The sequence below is a fragment of the Rhinopithecus bieti genome, unplaced genomic scaffold (genome assembly GCF_001698545.2).
Source record: "Rhinopithecus bieti isolate Rb0 unplaced genomic scaffold, ASM169854v2 scaffold_15136, whole genome shotgun sequence".
NCBI classification, from domain to species: Eukaryota; Metazoa; Chordata; class Mammalia; order Primates; family Cercopithecidae; genus Rhinopithecus; species Rhinopithecus bieti.
The window spans coordinates 106621-128767 of NW_016808217.1; the positions used below are offsets into that span (position 1 = coordinate 106621).

The 22147-nt window shown below is 38.6% G+C and overlaps 1 long non-coding RNA gene across 3 annotated transcripts in view; it reads left to right on the forward strand.

Moving 5' to 3' along the window:
* LOC108538076 (uncharacterized) overlaps window positions 1–22147 on the forward strand; it is a 60628-nt gene that overhangs the window by 17119 nt on the left and 21362 nt on the right. For all 3 annotated transcript variants that reach the window (XR_001887995.1, XR_001887994.1, XR_001887996.1), the window contains exon 2: window positions 13173–13280. This is a non-coding gene — a long non-coding RNA (uncharacterized LOC108538076). The remainder of the gene's footprint in view (window positions 1–13172; window positions 13281–22147) is intronic.

Here is a 22147-nt window from a genome sequence, read left to right on the forward strand (position 1 = left end):
AAAAAAAAAAAAAAAAAAAAAAAAACATACCGTATGATCCAGCAATCCCACTTATGAGTATATATGCAAAAAGAATAAAATCAGTATCTCAAAGAGATATATGCACCCATATGTTTATTGCAGCATTGTTCACAGTAGCCAAGATATGAAAACAACCTAAGTGTCTGTCAATATATGAATGGATAATGAAAATGTGTCGTATATCTGTGTGTGTGTGTGTGTGTGTGTGCGTGCACGTGCATTATTTTGGGATCTTTTGTGGTTCCAAATAAATATTAGAATTATTTTTCTATGTCTGTGAAAAATGCCATTGAAATTTTGATAATACACATATACACATAATGAAATATTATTCAGCCATAAAATAATGGAAATCGCTAACCCTGGGAGACAAGACGTTCCTTTGGTCATTGATACACCTGTGAACTGAAAGCTAAATCAAATAACTTCTCCCAGTGATTTCTCCAACTGATGTTTACTACTCCTTCAAATGATAAATCTGTAATGCCAGTTATCCCTTATACCAACAAGTCAACAAAAGTTTGAGATTAAGGTATCAGATATACTTTGGGGTCATTGAGTGGTGAGAAAAATATTTAGTTATTGCTTCGAACCAGTTTTATGAGATTATTGTTTATCATGATAAAAATTACAATAAACCCTTTCTCATAGATTGGGCTTATGGTTGACCCAAATATAAAATTGTGTGCTAAATCAGCCAAGAAACACTGAAAGAGAAAGAGAGAGAGAGAGAGAGAGAGAGAGAGAGAGAGAGAGAGAGACAGAGAGAGACAGAGAGAGACAGAGAGAGATGGAGACAGATATTAAAGACAGGAGTAAAATTTATGCATCTATTAGAAAAAGTAGAAAAGTTAGGAAAATTCCTAGAGAGGCAAGTCATTATGCCCTCTTGAGATCAAAAGCACGGGTGTGGCATTCAACTCTGGAAATAAAGGTCAAGGAACGCATAGTCTGTACCAGTCAAGTAGCTGGAGAAAAAACAGGATTATAATTTCCACAGCTGTTCCAGCTGACGGAGCGGTTTTCTCTCCAAAACTGCCTTCACTCCATTTTGTTGAAGCTACACTGGGCTTTGTCTCTGCAGGTTCAAGAGAAGCCCTTTCCATCTGTGTTTATTTGCTGTCTCCTCCTCTGCAGTCCACATGGCATTTTTCTTTACTTACCAGAGTCCTAAAGACCTGAAACAGCAGCTAGCTGATTAAAAATTAATAAGAGGCTCAGAGGGAAAGTACCAAGAGGCAGTTGGCTCTGTGATCGGCAATTTTTTGAGGTTCTTTAAATACCCAATTATTTTCAGGACATCTGTGGAACAAAGACCACAGGACATGGGAAATAGGTTTTCAAGCCAGAGGGAATATATTTTTAAGCACAAGTCTTTTAACTTGGAGAAAATAATTATGTTTACTGTGTACTACTGTTCATTACATCCCCCTCCCCCACACCTTACCATCTCCATGTACTCCACTTATTTTTTTCTCTTTTGTAGTTTCAGGTGACTCACCCAGCAGGAGTGAGAATAGTTTATCTTCAGTATAAATTTCATTATTCTACAGTGGCTCTTCATTTGCCCAGGAGATAACAATTCTATGTAGAAAAAAAGTCAGTGAATTAAAATCAGTTCTGGGAATACTTGATGATATATTACATCCCAACTCATCTAGGAAGAAAATAGAAACCTGATATGTCAAGGAATTAGAAAGCACATGTTTATATTATAAAGTTTCCTTTGGTGAAAAACACTTTCTTAAAGAGACTAATGAATGCACTAAGCCATAAAATGGCCTCTAAATACAGTAAAAATGGAATTTATAGGAAATTCTTCCTCTACTACTTTTATTCTGCCATTTCCTAAAACCTACATTGTGGTTAGTAAAATATTTATGTGTTGCACTCCAGAAACCTATTATTTATGATGCCCAAACAGGAAGGATTGCATCTGATGACCACGTTTTGCTTTAGCTACGGGAAGGAACAAATTGCAGTTGAATTACTAACATGGAAACAAATCAGACAGGGTGCAAATGATTTGTTTAGCCAGAGACTAGCTTGTCAGGAGGCTGTGCTGTAATATGGTGCACAGGAAAATCTGTGTATCGTTACCTTCCAACAGGTTATCAAAAATCAGCAGGCTGAGGGGGTTTTCAACAAAGGTAGGAAAGATAAAACAAAGAAAGGATATTTTGTAACATAGTGTTAATGAAATGCTGCTTTGTTAGCATTGCGTAAAAATAAATGTAAGTTTTGATACCTAGCAGACTCAGTTGGACTGTGACTTTTATGTGTGCGTTATTTTCAATCAAATCTAAAGTTCCTTTTCACCACAGTTAACTTTAAAAGCAGAAAGCTTCAGAGATCTGAATTATATTTTAAAAATTGTTTAGTAGGTCTTACTGTAAATCATTTAGCTGTCTGAAACTAGATCTTTGCAATCTATTCTCCTGCTGAGAAAAAAAAAATGGCTATGTGTATATTCCCACATGCTACAATTGTAAATTGGATGGTGAAATTACTTCCAAAAGCAAACTAAGAGAAATTACAAAACAATATCCCACTTAACATTTATTGACCATTTATCAAAAGCTCTGGTAAAAAAATTCACTTGAATCTCTGGTTGGCTATGATTTATATAATGTATACTTTTTGTTTCTCTTTTTTTTTTTTTAACTGAAAGCACACCCTGTTCATTTATTTGTTTAGCTTCTTTTGTTTATTTTATTTCTTATACATTTATTTTCTCTCTCTAAAACAGATTTGAGAAGGTTCACCACAATATATCTCTCCTCATGGGATAACACAAACCAAATTTATTAGTTCAAAAGAGATTACCAAAAGGTGATAATATATCAGTCAATTGCTCAAAAATGGCAGTAGCTCCCTGTTGCCTACTGAATAAAGTCTAAATGCTTTCAGCATAGCGTATAAGGCCCTCCATAGTTTGTCCCCAAGCAGAACAACAGGACACGCACTGATTCTTGGAACTCAGACTGCTGATTCTACCACTACGGTCCATGAGTTAGGTTTGCAATGTACTTAGTTTCCCTTTCTGCATTTAGGATCTACAGCATAAAGAGTTTCTGCAAGGAGTATTCTGCAGTCGGCACAGGTTTACTCTCAGAACTTTTACCACCTCTTATTCCTTAAGCATACGTGTCCCATGGATGTCTTCTCTGACAGATCACACTACTGTCTTATCAAATAATTCTTCCAAACACATGCAGTATTTTTCTCCCAACTTACCACATTTTCAATGTAGTTTTAGTGTGGTAGATTGGCATCCAAGGCAGTTGTCCAGTTCTATTCCTCCTTTCTCTGTTTCTGATTGTGACATCAGCTCCAAAGCGTCAGCTTCTGTCGCTCTTAGGATTGATCCTTCTTGGCCATATTTGTGTCTTTCCGGGTTAGCAAAGAGTCCTGAATTCCTTTGGAGTTCCAAGCTTCTAGCATACTTTTTGGCATGCAACAAAAGTTTTTGGAATCTACGGTTAATTCTGCCTCACTCTTGGATTCTCAAACTGTCTTCTTCAAGTTCGCAGACACTGCTGTCTCCTCTTTCAGCGTCTGCCCTTTCCGATAAGCTAGAGTCAGACTAGGAACTCCAACAAGGAATAGAGGCAACTGTGCCGGGGACAGGTTAGACTCAGCATAGCACTGCTCCTGAATTGGAATCTGGCTTTCACATTGAGAACTTTGATACTGACATTTTGAGAAGAGCATGTCTAAGGGATGTCATTGACTCCTTAGAGGTTGGAGCATCTATATTCATTCTATTGCACCAAAAAAAGTATGTTACAGCAAACTTGCTTAAATAAAAGTGCCCTGATTTAGGCCGGTACTTAGTATCATGATGTAAAAGAGTTTTTCTAAGCCCAACCTGGAATAGGAGGAATAAAGAAATGCATGCGCATTAGTCCCCTCTTATCTACAGGGTTATGTGGTCCAAGACCTGCAGTGGATACCTGAAGCTGTGGGTGGTACTGAATCCTATATATACTATATTTTTTCCTATACATACATAGGAAGTTTAATTTATACAGAAGGCACAGTAACATTAAGTAATAATAAAATACAATTATAACAATATACTTTAACAAAAGCTATGTGAATGTGCTCACTCTGCTGTCTGTCTCTCTCAAAATATGTTACTGCACTGTATTCGCCTATTTTCAGATCCCAGTTGACCACAGGTAACTGAAACCATGAAAAGCAAAACTGTGAATTATGGGGGACTACTGTATATATATGCATATGTGTGCATGTTGGTGTGCACGTGTGTGTATATGTTGGGGAAGTTGTAGGCAATGGGTAATTATCTTAGTAGTCCTCCAGGGTATGTGTGTGTGCATTCTGTGAATTCAGAATTTGGCTCTCACCAGTTCCTCACATCAGATGCCCCCAGTTGCAAACTTAGGTGTGAAACATATTAGAGACAAATAAAAAATGCTTTGAGGATTATCTGTTATTTCTGTTTATTACACACCTGTGACTGCCCATTTGTGTGGCATAAGTTATGTCATGCTAGTTTTACTCAAGAGCAGACTGGGAAATAAAAGTTGTTTCATCATTTTCAGGAAAAACTTTTAATCATAATCTAAACTAGCTCAGATAGTATTGAGTCAAGTTATTCATGGGAAATGGTTTCCATTTTGGGTCTGAGCTGAGATTTAGAATATTAGATTTAAAGGAGAACTCTTAAATTTGGTTGGCTCTTAATTATTTCAGACATTCATTTTCTCTGTAAAGTTTCCACCAAGCTCACAAAGAAGTACAGGAAAGGATCATTTCTGAGAATGAATGTGCATCACTTTGGCAGTCTCAAATGGACAGGAGTAAAACTGGAGTCTAAGAAAGGTCACTTTGGCCCAAGACAAAGAAAGTACAGGGAGCAAACCCAAGTTGAGGCAAGTGATCCATGGCACTAATGTAGGACTCTTCAAAAGAGGAGGAAGTCTGAGAGTCAGGAATGACTAGGAATAGAGACTAGGAATGTGGGCGTGAAGGTAGCCTAGTGGGAGTGATGAATCAACTTTGCATCTCTCTATATTGATACACATCAATTGGTACCTGGCATAGAAAGACCACAATAAAAGAAGTAGTTGCCTAGAAAGTACTAATAGTTCTCAGCTCAATAGGGAGACTATATTCTAGAGGGTGACTGGTGCAAAGGGATAATTGCTTGCCAGTAAACTCAAGAACAAAACTGGCACAAGTGATGAACCAAGAATGTGGTCTTTTGTCCTGAATGTGAAAAAAATAATTGAGCACAGAATGTGAAAGCTGGAGGAGATCGCGGGTAATGTGCCTGAGGTCGCAAAAGGGAAAATAGCCTGCCCAAGATCACAGATCGCAGAGCCATAACACAATTCTGATTAGAACTCCGATTTACTGACTGCAGCTCCCCTGTTCTCACCAGGGTTATAGCACAGCTACTCTTACAGAAGACATAAGAAGACCTGAAGATGAAAAATTTCTGATCACAGAAGAAAGATATACAACAGGTTGTTCTTGTTGCTGTTATTGTCATTTTGTCTGCTATTCTATTTGGTATTAGTTCCTTTAATAATTTCTTTTCTTAAAGCATTGCAAATTCATTTTGCTCTTGTAAATTGTGTTTTTGTGTGTGGGTATATGTATGTGTGTTAGGATTAAAGACTTGTAACTCCTGTTAGTGATATGACACCAAAAAAGCACAGGCAACAAAAGTAAGAATATATAAATTGGACTACATTGAAATTTAAAACTTCTGTGCATCCAAGAGTGCAATCAACAGAATGAAAAGACAACTTACAAACTGAGAAAAATATTTGTAAATTATATAACTGATAAGGGGTTAATAGTGTATGTAAAGAACTCCTACAACTCACCACCACAACTACTGCCAATAACAGAATAATTTGATTTAAAAATGGGCAAATAACTTTAATAGATATTTCTCCAAAAAATAGACAAACACCAATGAGCATATTAAATGTTCAACATCACTAATCATTAGGGAAATTAAAATCAAAACCAAATATCACCTCACACCCATCAGGATGTCTACTATAAAATTTTTAAAAAGAAAATAGCGTGTTGTTGTGTATGTGGAGAAACCAGAGCCTTTTTGTTCTGTTGGTGGGAAAGTAAAATGGTACAGCTACAAAAATAGTGTGGTGGTTCCTCAAACAATTAAAAATAGAATTACCATCTAATCCAGCAATTCCACTTCTGTATATATATCCAAAAGAATTGAAAGTAGAATCTCAAGGACAGATGTGTATACCCATGTTCGCAGCAGCATTATTCACAATAGCCAAAAGGTGGAAGTAGCCCAAGCATCCAGTGATGAATGAAAGCATAGACAAAGGGTGGTATACACATACAGTGGAATAATATTCGGCCTTTAAAAGGAAGGAAATTCTGATACATGCTGCAACATGGATAAACCTAAAGGCTACTATACTAAGTGAGCAAAGCCAGTCACCAAAGGACAACTATTGCACGATTTTACTGAGACAAAGTAACGAATGTAGTCAAACTCACAGAAACAGAAAGCATAGTGGTTGTCATGGGCAAGAGGGAGGAGGAAGGGGATTTATTTCTGAATGGGTAGAGTCAGATTGGGAACCGAGTGGCAGGAGAGAAGCAGCTGGGAGGGAAATAGATATCGAGTGCATCTCATGTGTGCTTCTGTGCCAGGTACCTCCGCTTTCTTTTTTTTTTTCTCCATTTAAATTTTAAATTTTTCTTTAAATCTTGGATTTTGACTCTTCTGTTCTATTGTTTTTTTTAATAATTTGCCTTCTTCGAGGACATGAAGCAGATTGGCCAGGTATATCCAGTGTACGATCTTTTTAGATATTCACAACAGTCCTGTGCAGTTGCTGTATGAACACTGTTTCCCAAACTCAAAAACTGAGGCTCAAATATGTTAAGACAGTTCCAAAATCATCACATTAAAATAGCAGGACAAGGATTTAAACCCAGGCCAATTTGTCTTTTTTGTCTATAGTTTCCAAAAAAAATCATGTTCCCTGCTACTTCACAGCTTTATTTCAGAAATCATGTCTTAAACACATAAGGAAAATCAAGGAAGTGGGTGGAGGTTGGGATTTCAAATAGGGCAGTCATGATAGACCTAATTGAGAAAGAAACTGGTAGGCAGAAGAATGGCCCACCAAAGATGTCCACAACGTGTAAATATGTTGTATTACATGGCAAAGGAGAATCAAGGTTGCAGATGTAATTAAGGATGCTAATCATTTGACCTTGACAGGGAGAGCATCAAGGATTATCCAGGTGAACACAATGTAATCATAAGGGCTCTGAAAAAATGGAAACAAAGTGAGCAACAGAAGAAAAGTCAATTTCAGAGTGAGGTGATGTGAGAAAGACTGGACTGGTATAGAGAGATTAAAAAAAAAAAAAAAAAAAAAAAACACACACACACACACAAAGTGTTTTTTTCTACTTTCTGCTCTCACTCAATCCATTACTTCTAACACCAGATACTTGGGGGGTTTTCCACACCTACCAAACAATTCTCCAGCAGATTCACCACAGGATACCAGCTGGTGTTGTAAAAATACAACAACAACAAAAAATAGCTGGGCGTGTTGTCATGCAGCTGTAATCCCAACTACCCAGGAGGCAGAGGCAGGAGAATCACTTGAACCCAGGAGGCAGAGGTTGCAGTGAGCTGAGATCTCATCACTGCACTCTAGCCTGGGCGACAGAGTGAGGCTTCATCTCAGAAACAAGAGAAACACTTGATGTGTTTCCCTTTTATTAAAAAAAAAACAGGAAAGAAAAATTGGTGACATTTTGATCAATCGGGAAAAAAAATTGGTGAGCAGTCACCATACTGTGTAAACACATACAGCTTCTTCCATGTGAGTACATTACTAAGTGTCCATCAATGCTAATAAATTTAAGTAAGAGTAACCGTGATGATAAAAGAAGACTTGTATGAGGACACCTGTATTTTACCAGTTTCCTATATGTAAACAGTTCATCTAAAACATCCAGCAATGTTTCCAATATGTTGAAAATATCTTCAGGCTTCTTGTATGTATCAACTGGTTACTTCAATGAAGGAGTCAATACTAGAATAAATTGTCTTTCCCTGAAGAATTTACTTAAATTCCCATATTATTTTATTTCTCTCCTTTCCCATATCTTTCTCTATCTCTCTGCCTCTCTTTCATTTATTTATACAAACTCAGAGAACATTTATCCTTATTTAAGGCCGCATCCTGGGTGAGGGGCAGGGTGCATGGTTATTCACTTGCTATACCCAACTAAGAAAGAACAATATTGCCTGAAGTTATAGGTAATTGATTTTTTAAGAGTTGACTCATGATACCAGAAGGATGCTTTAATCCAGTACTTTATGAAAACAACCAAAGAATTTATTGAAAATGTCTGAAGCCATACACACTTATTCACCCATATTGAGTGTTTACTATGTGCCCCACATAGCCAATCGTTAAAACCATGGCAATATAAAAATATGATAATATGTCTTTCCTGCCTTCATGAGGTTCACAGTTGGTTTGTGCAGTTAGTTAAGTTGGAACATGAACTTAGGATTTCTGAGGATGCATTCAAGGCTATTCAGAACCAAAATAATTTCATCAAAGTATTTGTTTTAGAGAACTTTTGAGGAAACCACCAGAGCATTTGTTTAACTATCTAAATACCAGGGCCTCATAAGCATCTAGAATAATTCTTCTTGACCAGAATACACAGGTGGCATGTTTGGTAAATAAAATACCTCATATAGCTCATGTAACCCAATTACTTTGCAACTAGTGCTATGCAAAGTCCCATAAAAATGAATAGTTAAAACAGCTAAAACCAGTTGAAATATTCAGCATAGTATATTTCAAAACAAAAAGCAATGGAAGCAGAAGTTTCAAAGGGTGCGGCTGTAGCAGCCAGAAAACTCCCTTACAAAAAATTTCCTTTCCAACGCTTTTACACTGTTGGTGGGAGTGCAAGTTAGCTCAACCATTGTGGAAGACAATGTGGCAATTCCTCAAGGATCTAGAATGAGAAATACCATTTGACCCAGCAATCCCATTGCTGGGTATATACACAAAGGATTATAAATCATGTGCTATAAAGACGCATGCACACGTATGTTTATTGCGGCACTATTCACAATAGCAAAGACTTGGAACCAACCCAAATGTCCATCAATGATAGACTGGATAAAGAAAATGTGGCACATATACACCACGAAATACTATGTAGCCATAAAAAAGGATGAGTTTATGTCCTTTGCAGGGGCATGGATGACACTGGAAACCATCATTCTCAGCAAACTAACGCAAGGAAAGAAAACCAAACACCGCATGTTCTCGCTCATAAGTGGGAGTTGAACAAAGAGAACACGTGGACACAGGGAGGGGAACATCACACACCGGGGTCTGTTGGGGTCTGGGAGGCCAGAGGAGGGAAAGCATTAGGAGAAATACCTAATGTAGATGACGGGTTGATGGGTGCAGCAAACCACCATGGCACATGTATACCTATGTAACAAACATGCACGTTCTGCACATGTACCCCAGAACTGACAGTATAATCAACAACAACAACACTCCTTTCCCCACATAAATCTCCTTCCATTTCTCTTGGACTCTCCACAGTCCAAGAGAAACAGAATAAATCTCTCCTGTTTTCCCCGTTATCTGCACCCTTCAAAAACTTTCTTTCTTCCCAGCCTAAAACAACCTTCATCTCTCCTCCTAACATTTCTGTCTCTGGCTCAGGTCTTTTGTTTGTCTTATCCTTTGCCTTTTGTCCTAATTTTTACATAACTAAAAGAGGGCCCAGAACTGACCTAGCAAGCAATCTGCTTCCCTCTACTGGGAGAAGTGGGAGAGAGAAAATGGTGAATGCTTATAACCTATTGTTCCTTTTATCCCCTTCACTCCTGGATGTTTTGAAAAATGTAGTTAATGTTGCATGCAATATCTTTAGAAAGGTGCTAAAAGGCCCACTCTGCTTTTTTACCCACGTGAGAAACTGCTGTTCTGAGTCACCAAGGCAGTCACTGTTAGGCCTGGATGTACAGTAGATTCATCAGAACTTTACTTTCTTGGTAGCAGCTGAAACGTCTACAGAAAATAGGAGTTTATGGATCTCATGGTATGTTTCCCTAATGTGCTAGGAGGGCAACTAGAGTGGATGGAGGGTAAGAGTTGGAGATTAAAGTTTTACAGTGGTCTGGACTGAACATAGATTGTTTTACTAATAATATTACATAGATGGTTGCTAACCAGTGGGAAAGGGAGATTCAACAAGGAAAGGAAGATTCAACACAGTACAGTTAATAGTAACTGTGGGAACAACACATCTCTTGCATTTATACCTCACTAAATTAAAGCTGTCACATCATCACGTAAAGCATTTAAAGCACTTTTTTAGTACCACACCATTTTTATTTCTGTTTATGTGTGTGTGTGTGTATGTGTGTGTGTGTGTATATATATCTGCATAGATGTGTATACACATATATATGGTATGATAAAACCTTTCCTATTTCCCCACATAAAAGGAAAAGTACTTTATTTTTTTCCATTTGTATATTGAGTAAAAAATACTGTAAAGATATACATTATCAGGGAATTTGGCATCTTTACAATGCTAACTCTTTCCAACCAGAAATGAAGTGCTACTCTTCTTGTATGCAAGGCTTCTTTATATCTCAATTAAACTTCATGTTTTTCCAACTACCTTCTGCACATTTGAAGATTAATTTAACAATTTATCAAGTATTTACTGCACATTTACCATGGTTACCACTGCAGCACTGTTTTAGATAGTGGGGATACAGCAGTGAAGAAAACAAATGTGTTTCTTGAACTGACGAAGCTTAAATTCTAATAAAAGAGGAAACAGAATGAAAGAAAACAAAGGGAAGATTTTTTTATGGTCATGGCTAGGAATTTTTTATATCTTTATATTGAAAAAATCTGTACTACATTTTGTATTATTTTCTTAAGAGGGTTTTAGAAGTGAAATGCCTAATTATAAAGGTATGAACATGTATGAAGTTCAATTGCTTTCCAAAAAACTTTAGATTTATTTATATCCCTTAGAGAAGTAAACAATTCTGACTAGATGGCATTGTTTCATCTGGTTCTTAAAGAAACAACAGGATTATCAGAGCAGAAGATGGGCAAAGCCCTACAAGAATGGAAGAGTGAGTCACAAAGCACGTTGTTGGTATTACTGAAGGTGAGGGGATATGGTTAGAGATAGAGCTTTGATGATGGTATATCATCTAGTTTCCAAAACCCTGAGATGTTTGTGCTCTGTCCTTCACATGCCACACCACTGAAAAGTATAATAATGTGCCCTGTGGTTCTCATACCTAGAAGAGTTTCAGGAATATTTTCTCATTGCCTTGGTCACTGGAGGACAAGCCTGTGACCACAGTGACTTAACTTCTGGCAATCCTGAAGGGACTTTTATAGACATTTTTAAAATGGAAGAAAGAGCTTCTTAAAACACCGAGCAGAGGTGTAACATTTCACCATGTGCTTAGTGATTATTAAGATGTTTTCATGCTGTCATCAGCATTGAAGACCCTGGAGATAAAATAATGTTAATGGATGTTCTTATTCAGATCTGAATTCTGCCCAGACCACTGACTTATCCTCCAACAGCAGCTAAATTGCTCCCTTGAAAATCGGTAAAATATTTCCATTCTTACACTTATGAAAGTACCCCTAATATTTATTGTATCCTGATATATTTACTGGTACTACAGTAAATATTTGACAAATAGTCATAACTCTCTCAGAAATATTGAGATTAACTAGAGTTGGCTGCCACAACAGAGATTCATGACTTACTCCATATTGCAGTTCAGGTTTCCTGGGAAATAGATTCTGAGGCATTGATTTCTATGCAGGAAATTTACTGGGTGGTGATGTTAGGGCAAACACCTGTAGAGAAGTGAAAGCAGGAGAATTGGGCCGAGGGGCAAGATGAAAAAGATGTAGTCAGAACAAAAGCTTCAGGTGACTTCACGGCACTCTGGAGCTGGATGGCCTTACAGAGAGGCCTCACGTGACACAAGGAGAATTGACCTATCATTGGACATGGGCTGTGCCTAGAAAGGGGATTGATCTTGGAAAAGCTGCTTCTCTTCAGCTGATGGAAGAGCTCAGAGGGAGGCTCTGATGAGAGCTATCTGTGGTCAACACTCCTAGCAGTTGGGGCAACAGGTACTTTGGTTCTGAAAGGAGAGATCTGGGCGACATACAACAGCAGCTACTGTATCTCTTAAAAAAAAGACGGTCATAGGTTTTCACTGTTTTACCCTTCCTTGTGTTTTGCTCCTATCTTTGCAGTTCAGGTTGCCTGTTTTTCCTTCTGCACCCTCTACTCCCACAACTAAACCTGAACCAATGGAATATAAGTTGTAGCTACATATTTCATTACATCAGAGCACTGCGAATGCTCGCTGCAAATTGATTATGACCCAGCGCTTTTTCAGTCTCACCTTCTGGCACCCAACCTTATTATTCTGGGTGTTCTGATGCCAACTTTTTTCTCCAGATTTTATAAATGCTCTCTGCAGTCCAAAATAATGTAGTGCAGTAAAAAGGTACAATAACCAGGTCAGGGTTTAAATCCCATCTCTGTTACTTATTAGCTCTGTAATATTGGCAGCTCATTGAACCACTCTGAACCTTGGTTTTCTCACCTATAAAGTTTAATTATAATTGTAATCGTTGGCATAAGGATTTTGTGGGATAACATATCTATGGCCCAGATGGAATCTATCTGACCCTTGAAAAATAACACACAGACTCAGGCATCATAGCTATTTTCTTACTAACACACTAGATCTTCCACCAAATACAATTGCCAAGGTTTACCAGACTAAAGGCTAATGTTTTGCCTATTCTGAGCTAAAATGACTATAGTAATTATAAGCGATAATAGCAGTGATTATGAATGATTTTGATGAAAAAGCCAAGTTTAAAATTGAGTACTTAAAAAGGTCATTCATGGGAGTAATGTTAGATGGAGGCTGAGGAGGCGAGCAGCTCTGAGAAGGTCTGCAAAAGTGTGAGGCCGATATGAATGACCAATAAACCTCAATAATGAAATGATAGAAAATATGATAACCCTGTCAATTTCACTTCACACAGGCTCTTTTGTCAAGTTGGAAGCAGTAAAATAACACAGAAGGCTACTTCCTGAGGCAAAATAGGTCGATTCAGATGCAGAAAGCAAAACAGATCATCATGAGACATTGGGTAAGCAGAGAAAAGCAGAGAAATAGATGCAAATTTCCTTTATTTTGTATGAAAGATACATAAAAAGGGAATTTCTAGAGGAGCATTTCCTGGAAACCACTGCTGGCATCTCTATGGCCACTGTAAGAGATGTGTGTCCACTATGAACTTCAGGGGTAGAAGTGTGTGTGTGTGTGTGTGTGTGTGTGTGTGTGTGTGTGTGTGTGTGTGAAAGAGAGAGAGAGAGATTGAGAGAGTTTTTGTTGGTATATAGTTTGGTGGTATTGGTGATGAAAAATGTGTAAGTACCTGTCAAGCTTATTCACACATACATACACACACACACACCTCATGAGTCACACAGGAAAGGATGCAGAGACAGGAGACCAACATCTGTGAGAATTGCCCTAGAAAACCCCACTCGATTTCCAAGCTTTGACCCACTTATTTCTTCTCTGTGTCTAAATCCAAGCCTTTCTTGTAGTTTGTCTGCTTTGACCTTGGTTATTTGTGCCTCTTCCTGCCTTACTTAACACTTTATCTCCTGCTCATGACCTATCTCCCCAACAATTATCTCAGCAGATTTGATCTAACCTATAGCACCTGACCTCTGGCTGACTTCAGGACCCTCATGAATGTTCCTTATCCTTAGCCCAAGTTGATGCACCATCCATCTTCTATGGTGCTCATTCAAGACAGCCAGACACACTCACTACACAGTGAAGGCAAATCTGGGACATCCAATACTATTCGTGGCAATTACCCATACCTTTAATATATATTTTTATCATCTATCCTAGAACTAATTCCTTAAAACATATATTTCTTACCTACCTAACTATGCACAACCGGTGCCTACTAGGAAAGAGACAATTTATAGAGAGTTTAATGAAGTTGTGACCAGGGTTGATGAAAACCAACAAAGGTACAGAAATCTGGAGCTAGAAACAGGAGCCCTTATCACTCATAGGTGTGAACAGCCAAAGAGAGGGACCTGCACTGGGAACCCTGAAAAGGTGTCTATTACAAGAAAAACTTGGGACTATAACACCCCTTACTTCCAAACTGGAGAAGTGCCCAGGGATGAAGGAATGACAGACAAGTCCAGCTTCATGAGCAGATGTGTCTATTAAGACTTACGGATAGGACACTCCTGGATGATGGCAGGATAGCTATAGAGATCCACACCACCTTCTGTCTCTAAACTATTTTTAAGCTAATTTTCTGGCTCTCTGCTTACTGTGTTTGAGCAAAAGACTATTTTTCTTGGTAGGTTCTCAAATACTCTCCAGGATGTTTGGGTTCTCAGGGACACCCACTCCTTGGCCTAGTACTATGGCCTTGGCTTATCACCCAGCCTTCAGGGTTCAGGCAGCAGACATACACTCTTAAATAACCTGGTAAGGGACCCACCACACTAAACTTCATGTGATTCCCCAGCTCTTACTCTTTTTTTGTGAGTCTTGTTCAATGAACCCTGAGCAAAATATGAGGTGAAGAACTATATGGGCCTATAGTGTATAGCCATGTATACAGGCTACATCTACATTGTATACAACAGCATAAAAAGCAGGAGCTAATTAAAATTATATTGTCTATTGGTGAGACATAACTCCAATGAGTAGGTAAGGTGTGTAACCAATTTGAGAATGAGTCAAAAAAACCTAATTGGGCTATATCACAGATCTGAGTTGACCAAGGATTTAAAGCATCTGTGTCATTATTCCCTTTATCAGGCACAGAGACACAACAGGTAGCATCTGCAAGGACACTTGTTATTGGATCTCTATTGAGTTGTCAATTGAGCCTCCAGTTGGATGCAATCCCCAGTGAGCCTGGACTGAGCTGTCAGTGCTTCTGAACCAGTCACTCCACTACTGTCAGGAGAAAGGCAGAATATTCCAAGGCATAACATTAGAATTTGATAGGGGGACGTATTCATATGCTCAACAATCAGACTGGTTGCTGACTGCCGCTGTAGTTGCAGCCCAGTCCAGAAAGACATTACCAGCTGCCATGGGTAGGAGAAACAACAGCCTATGCGCATAAACACAAGTGTTTAGTAAGGACTCTCATGGGTGGATCTAGTTTTAGTAACATTGCTATCATTGTATTTTTTTCCATGGGCTCTATTAGGGAGGCCATCACAGGCTTCAGGCCTGGTGCTACAGTACCAGACATGGCTTTCCTTCCCAGGAAGAGGCACAACAACCAATTGCTAAGTTTTTGCCCTTGTCCAAGCTGTCTGCATTATGATCACTCCAGCAGATGTCGGTGCTGCCATGTTTTGATGTTACAAGGCTTTTGGACCTCTATGCAGGATCACAGCTAGGACCACCCCCCCTCCAGCAGTCTCCTTGGAACCCTCTGATGCCATAAAACTGATCCAGTATAGAGTCACTTTCCAGCTTAACTATGGGTCCATGCAGTCATCACCACTTGACAGATCCATTGGTGCTCTCAGGAGCACAGTCTGACCACCTGCTTCAGAGGCACGGTTCAGTGTCTCAGAGGTAACCCTGAGAGTTTGCAGAGCCTGTTTTGCAGTCCTTGCCAACCATTTGTAGAGAGTGATTCCATGTGTAATAATGGGTAGCTTATTTAAAGTGTGTATGGCTTCAGGGAGGGTCTTAGTTCAGGACCTTAAAGAGCTGTCCTAGGACATATTAAAATCCCACATAATTGGGTGTTTAGGAGGCCATTTTTTTAATGAGTCCTGCCCTGTTGTGTTTTATGGTAAGTGAACCTCTAGTCTATGTTTTGTTCTGATGTCCAGTGTTGGATACCTTTGCTAGGCCCATCAGTGTACCAGGTTCTAGTGGATATCAGCAGGATCTGCTTATATATGGTGGTTGGCCTCATAGGTGGCTCCACTGCCATGTTGGCTGCCTCCATGTGTTCAAAGTAGACAGGTCTGAGATCCTCCTATAGTTTCTAACTTAAAGGACTAGTGAACAGGACACCCCTTTGTTTCAGAAAGGAGTGCTATTTCTGCAGGGTGTGTGATCATGCCACCCCAGAGGTGAGCTTAGCTAGGAGGCTTTCTGTTCACCCTTTTATGGGGTAAGCAGCTTTTACTGTGATGGCCTCCACTGATGCAATGCCTCATACATGGCCAGTAACTGTTGCTGTAGGACTATATTGTAGGACTGTATTGTAGGATTATATTGTCCTCTTTCATAATTAACACCAAAACCCTTCAGGTATCATTTTTTTTGGTTGCTTTTGCCATAAACCCCAATTTATTTTGTGACATCACCAGTGCCTTTTAGTATAAAACAGTGCAGTGACAATGGGGTCTCTAGTGCTTGAGCTTGTTTTATCAATATTTTTGTTTTGTCACATGCCTCTTGCTCTCTATGTTGAGTCCCATTTTTATTGTTTTCTTGTTAGTGTGCATAACAAATGCAGAACTTGTGCCAAATGAAGAATGAATATCCTCCAGTAGCCCAGTAAACCTGTGAAAACCTGGAGTTAGTTTACTGTTTGGGGAACAGACTGTTGTGCTATCTTGTTAATAAGAGCTCTGGGTATTCTTCACTTCTTACCCAATCAGGTAATTCCTGAAAATTGGATGGTTATGCTGGGCTCTTATATCTTTTTGAGGTTGACTTTCTATCATCTGTCCTTTAGGCCATCGAAGATGGTTTGTAGAGCAGTCTCCAGATCTCTAAGAGACTCTGAGGGTAGCATGTTATCATTAATACAGTGAAACAGAGAAATCAAGGAGGGCAAAGACAGTCTAAACAGGTCCGGTGCAATCACACTGTGTCAAATGGTGCATCTGTGCTGGTACCCTTGTGGTAGCACCTGGAGAGTCCACTGTTGGCCCTCCTAAGTGAAGGCAAACTAGCTTTGTGAATCTTCTGCTAAAAGAATACTAGGAAAGGGATTAGCCAAGTCAATCACAGCATGGACATTGCCTAGCTTAAGGACCACTTACTCCAATTGTTGAGCAATATTAGGTACAGCTGCATGTACGGGAGGCCCACATTGTTTAGCTCATAGTAGTCTACCATCATTCTCCAAGTGCTATCTGGCTCCTTCACAGGTCCCTAAAGGGCTATTGGAGGGGCTTAGGGACAGCCTATTTGTACCTTATGTAACTTTTGGATTGTTTGGGCGATTTCAGAGTATCCCCTTGGAAGGTGGTATCACTTCAAGCTTATTGCTGGTATGGGCTGGGGCAAGTGTACAGGCACCCATATGGCTCATCCCCCTTTTTGTTTTTTGATTACTTTTGGACCCAGTCTGTATTTTATCAGGCTTACTGAGGTCTATCAATGCTTTTCCCATATCATATGTTTTATTTTCTATTAGTGTGCCCAGAAATGTGACCAATATCCTATATTATAACCCTTTTTAAATTGGAAATGACCCAGACATTCAATGAGTACCTAAAAGAATTTTAAGATTTTAAATCACACAAAATGTTTATTTATAAACATTTATTTACATTTATTTAATTTATTTATTTTTTAGCAGTTTATCTAGATTACTCTTGATAACCAAGACAAATTATTAAGTATTTTTTATTAATTATTTTTAAAGACTGTTAATATTAGATGTTCATCTAAGCAAGAACCTTAAACACATGGACATGTGTTTTGCCAGTAACTCAGACAATTTAGCTATTTTTTTAAACCAACAGTATCAAATTAGTCTGCTTATTAAAAAATCACACAAACATAGATCATTCTGGCTTGGGCTGGGTTTATAGTCTTACCAACTTTATGTCAAACTCTGACACCTTAAAATATCTAGCAGAGGCGAATAGAAAACTTACCTAATGAGTAAACCCAGACAAAAATGTATCTGACACTTTTGAAGACATTTTCTTTTATCTTACCAATAATTTTAAAGCCAGCTTATTTATTAATAATTACTAAATTCATGTGTACCTAAAAAGCATTTAGACTTATTTTATTTATAAGTACTAATTTCCTTATAAGCCAATTTGGTAGCATGCTGGACACTATATATAACATAGTACATGTACATGTACATATACATGGACACATTTAAACATGTATAAGCACACACAAAGATCCAATAGCTTTATTTCAGAACTTTATCCATGAGACAGCATCAAAACTCATTATTTTACAAAAGACAGCTGGATGCAAATTATATTTGACAAAATTGGAACCTGTTATGGCTAAACTTTTCCCTAATAGGCAATCCAATGAAGGTTGTGGACCAAAATTTTGGATAAACAGTTTCTATAACAGTTTTATTTTTAAAAAACCTCTTTTACCCTCTTTTCAGTTTCAAATGAGCTTTTACTGTTTACATTTTAGCTACAACTGGTTGAACTTACAAGAAAAACAAAATCTCCAAGTATCTTTCAATTGGTGAGTTTTATCTCAACATTGGTAGCTTAGTAACAGCAGATTCAAAGCAGGTAGAAGAGGAAAGAGCAATAGAGGCCTTTATAAGACTCTACTTAATGCTATAGTTGCAAGTTAACCATTTGAGCTCTGAAATTCTTTGCTGTAATTCGTCCATCAGTTTTTTTTGTTTTTGTTTGTTTGTTTTTGTTTTTGAGACAGAATCTTGCTCTGTCTCCAGGCTGGAGTTCCGTGGTGCAATCTTGGCTCACTGCAAACTCCGCCTCCTGATTTCAAGGGATTCTCCTGCCTCAGCCTCCTGAGTAGCTGGGACGACAGACACATGCTGTATTCTTAGTAGAGATGGGGTTTCACCATGCTGTTCAGGCTGGTGTTAAACTCCTGACCTCAAGTGATCTGCCTGCCTCCGCCTCCCAAAGTGCTGGGATTACAGGCGTGAGCCACCTAGCCTGGCCCCCATCAGTTTTTAAATTTGCAAAAGAATGGGCCATAATATATAACCAGCTGGAGTTCTAGAAAGCCTGGCATACCTTTGAACTTTGGCAGGAGTTTCTACCCTTTCTCCCTTTCCTGCTCTAACAATTTTTCGGACCCAGCTTTATTGCAACAACTGCATATTTGCTATCCTTCCTGTACTTTAATATCTTAGCTTCTTGCAACATGTGCTCAGTCCCTGCCAAAGTCTTCTGAGCATCCTTGTACTCATGTGGTGGCCCACAGAGATTGAGCGGTCAGGCAACTCCACCCTTGGTGCATGTTGCAAACCACCCCGGATTTCCCCTGCACATACCCCTTCCTGACTCATCGTCTGGTTTCTTGTATCCTATTCATGGCACCAATTGTTACAAGAAAAACTTGGGACTGTAATGTCCCCCACCCCCAAACTGGGAAGGTGCTGAGAGACCAAAGAATGACTTGGACAAGTCCAGCTTGACAAGTAGATGAGTTTATTAAAACTTACATACGGGGTGTTCCTGGACTACAGCAAGACAGCTCTAGAGATCTGCACTACTTCTGTCTCTAAACTGTTTTTAAACTACTTTTCTTGCTCTTTGTCCACTGTGTTTGAGCAATGAGACTCGTTTTCTTGGTAGGTTCTTAGACACTCTACAAATGTTTGAATTCTCAGGGACACCTGCTCCTCCACTGGGCACCAGGGCCTTGGTTCAGCACCCAGCCTTCAGGGTTTAGGCAGCAGACATACACCCCTTAAGTAACCTAGTGGGTGATATATCACACGATTAGCCTCAAGTAGAGAGTTTCTACCAACCCACAGTGTGTTGGTAGAAAAAGTCAACAGAAAAACATCCCAACCTCATTTTCTCTCCCTTTTATCTCCTGCCTGTACTTCCCATTAGCCAAACCTGAGTGTGAACCATAGGGCAAGAGGTGATGCCATCAATAAACAAAACAGCTTATGTAAATGGGAAGAGTGAATATGAGGGGAGAAAGGAGGTTAAACAAAAGATTTCCAACACACCTACCATGTGTCAGGTCTGTGATAAGTACTAAAAATAGAAATATGATGTGAGTCAATTCCTATCTTCAAGGAGCTTATGGCCTAGTGGGAGACTATTTATTGTATAGCCACGTGGCAAATATATTGAGAGACATAAGAAGGGTTTACCACAGACATGCGGGGGAACCCATTTGGTGGACTAAAGGTTAGTCATTGGCATTAATGGATGGGGAAATGCTGGAATTAAGTGGTATTGGAGCCTGGGTAGGAGCAAGAGTTCATTGAGTAAAGGGAGCTTGTGCAGCAGAGAAGGCAGGGAAAGAGTTATGACTTTCCCAAATAAGAGAATGGTATGAGCAAAACCCTTAAAATGGTCTTTTCAATGTTTTATCAATAAAATCACAAACCATGGCTCTTAGTCCTAGAGTACTAAAATGTGGAGAAAAAAGCAAAATTCATACCACTAAAGATAATTTTAAAATAATGTTAGTCATCTGCTTATATTTCTTGAAGTTCATTAGGCAATTTCACACTGGAAACCAGTAATGTCCAGAAATACTTCTCAATATTCTTTTTGTCTCATCTGTGGTCTCACACTCTGTAGTTACTTCCATACCTGTACTAAACAAGCAAACAAAAACAAATACACAAACAAATGTAAAGACAGAGAAACAATCCTGTCTGTTCAAGTAGGACTCTTTGCATTGCAAATAACTAAACCAACCCTTCCTCTCGCAAATAAAAGGTGATTAATTAGCTCACATAACTTATATAGTTGAGCCCTGCTGGATCCAATGAGTTGAATTATTTCCTTCTGATATTGGCTTTGTGTTGGTTCCACTTTCAGGAGGCCTCTCTCTTTGATTGGCAAGATGGAGATGTGAGTGGTTCCAGGCTTCAGTGTCTTAGAGTCAGATTCAGAAGAGAAAGATCATCTTCCTCAGGCCCTTCAAAGACCCTGGAATCTTTCTGTTCCATCTGACTTATGCCACTTGTTTATTTCTGAATCACTGTGGACAAGCAGATATGTGCCACCTCCCAAGTCCAGATTTCAGCCCTACCCTAGACCACATGAAAGGGAACTGGGAGGATATACCTGCAGACAGTAATTGGGATGTATTTTTTCCTAAAGAAATGACACACATACAACCACTTCCACCACCACAGTCGGTCTGTACTCCCTGCTATTTTCCATTTTGTCTTCACTGTATTCTCAATTAACTATCCTTTAATCCAAGATTTGTCTTGGAAAATCAGAACACTCCTGCTTGTCAGGGGAAGGGGAGAAGAGAAATGAACATATTCGTAAGATTGTTTTGACCTTATCACATAGATTGTTTCATTTCATTATTACAGTCAATTCTGAGGTAACAACATATCCCCACCCATGTAGATGATGGAACTAAGTTGTAGAGAGTAAAGCAAGAGACCTGGTTGAAATTAGTTACAAAAGAAAGCTTTGTGATATCATAGTGATGGTCAATAAAAAGAGAGAAGTTCTTCGAGACTTGATAATAGTGTGGTTACCTGCAACAGACCTGCTAGACACCCAGGCATAAAGAGAAAGTTGCTTATAAGGAGGAAAATCAGAGGTCACAGATGCTCATAGAAGGAGAACGCTCCTTTTACCATGCCACACTATCAGAAAGTTTCCTTTATCGCTCTATTTCTCCGTCTCTACCATCTCTTACTTATAGCTTACTTATAGTAAGTTAAGATCTATTTTTTCTTCTGCTCTTTAAATATAACAATGATGAATTGACTTATCGATATATTTACATGTACATCTTTTCAAAACTCAAGAAATAGCAATAAATAAGTTAATAAAATCATCTAAAACCATCTCTATAAATATTAATAATTAATATTATATAGTATTCAAGATATCTATCTTAATATAGCCATGAGAATAAAAATTATATAACCATCTTATAATCTGTATGCTTTAAAATATTTCTGTTATGGACTATTTTTCATATTATTTAAAATACCTTTTCTAATTTATCAAAAGATAACAGAATCGGACTGGCAGCAAAAGTATTTCTGAACTGCTTACAAATATTTCTTTACTACTTTGC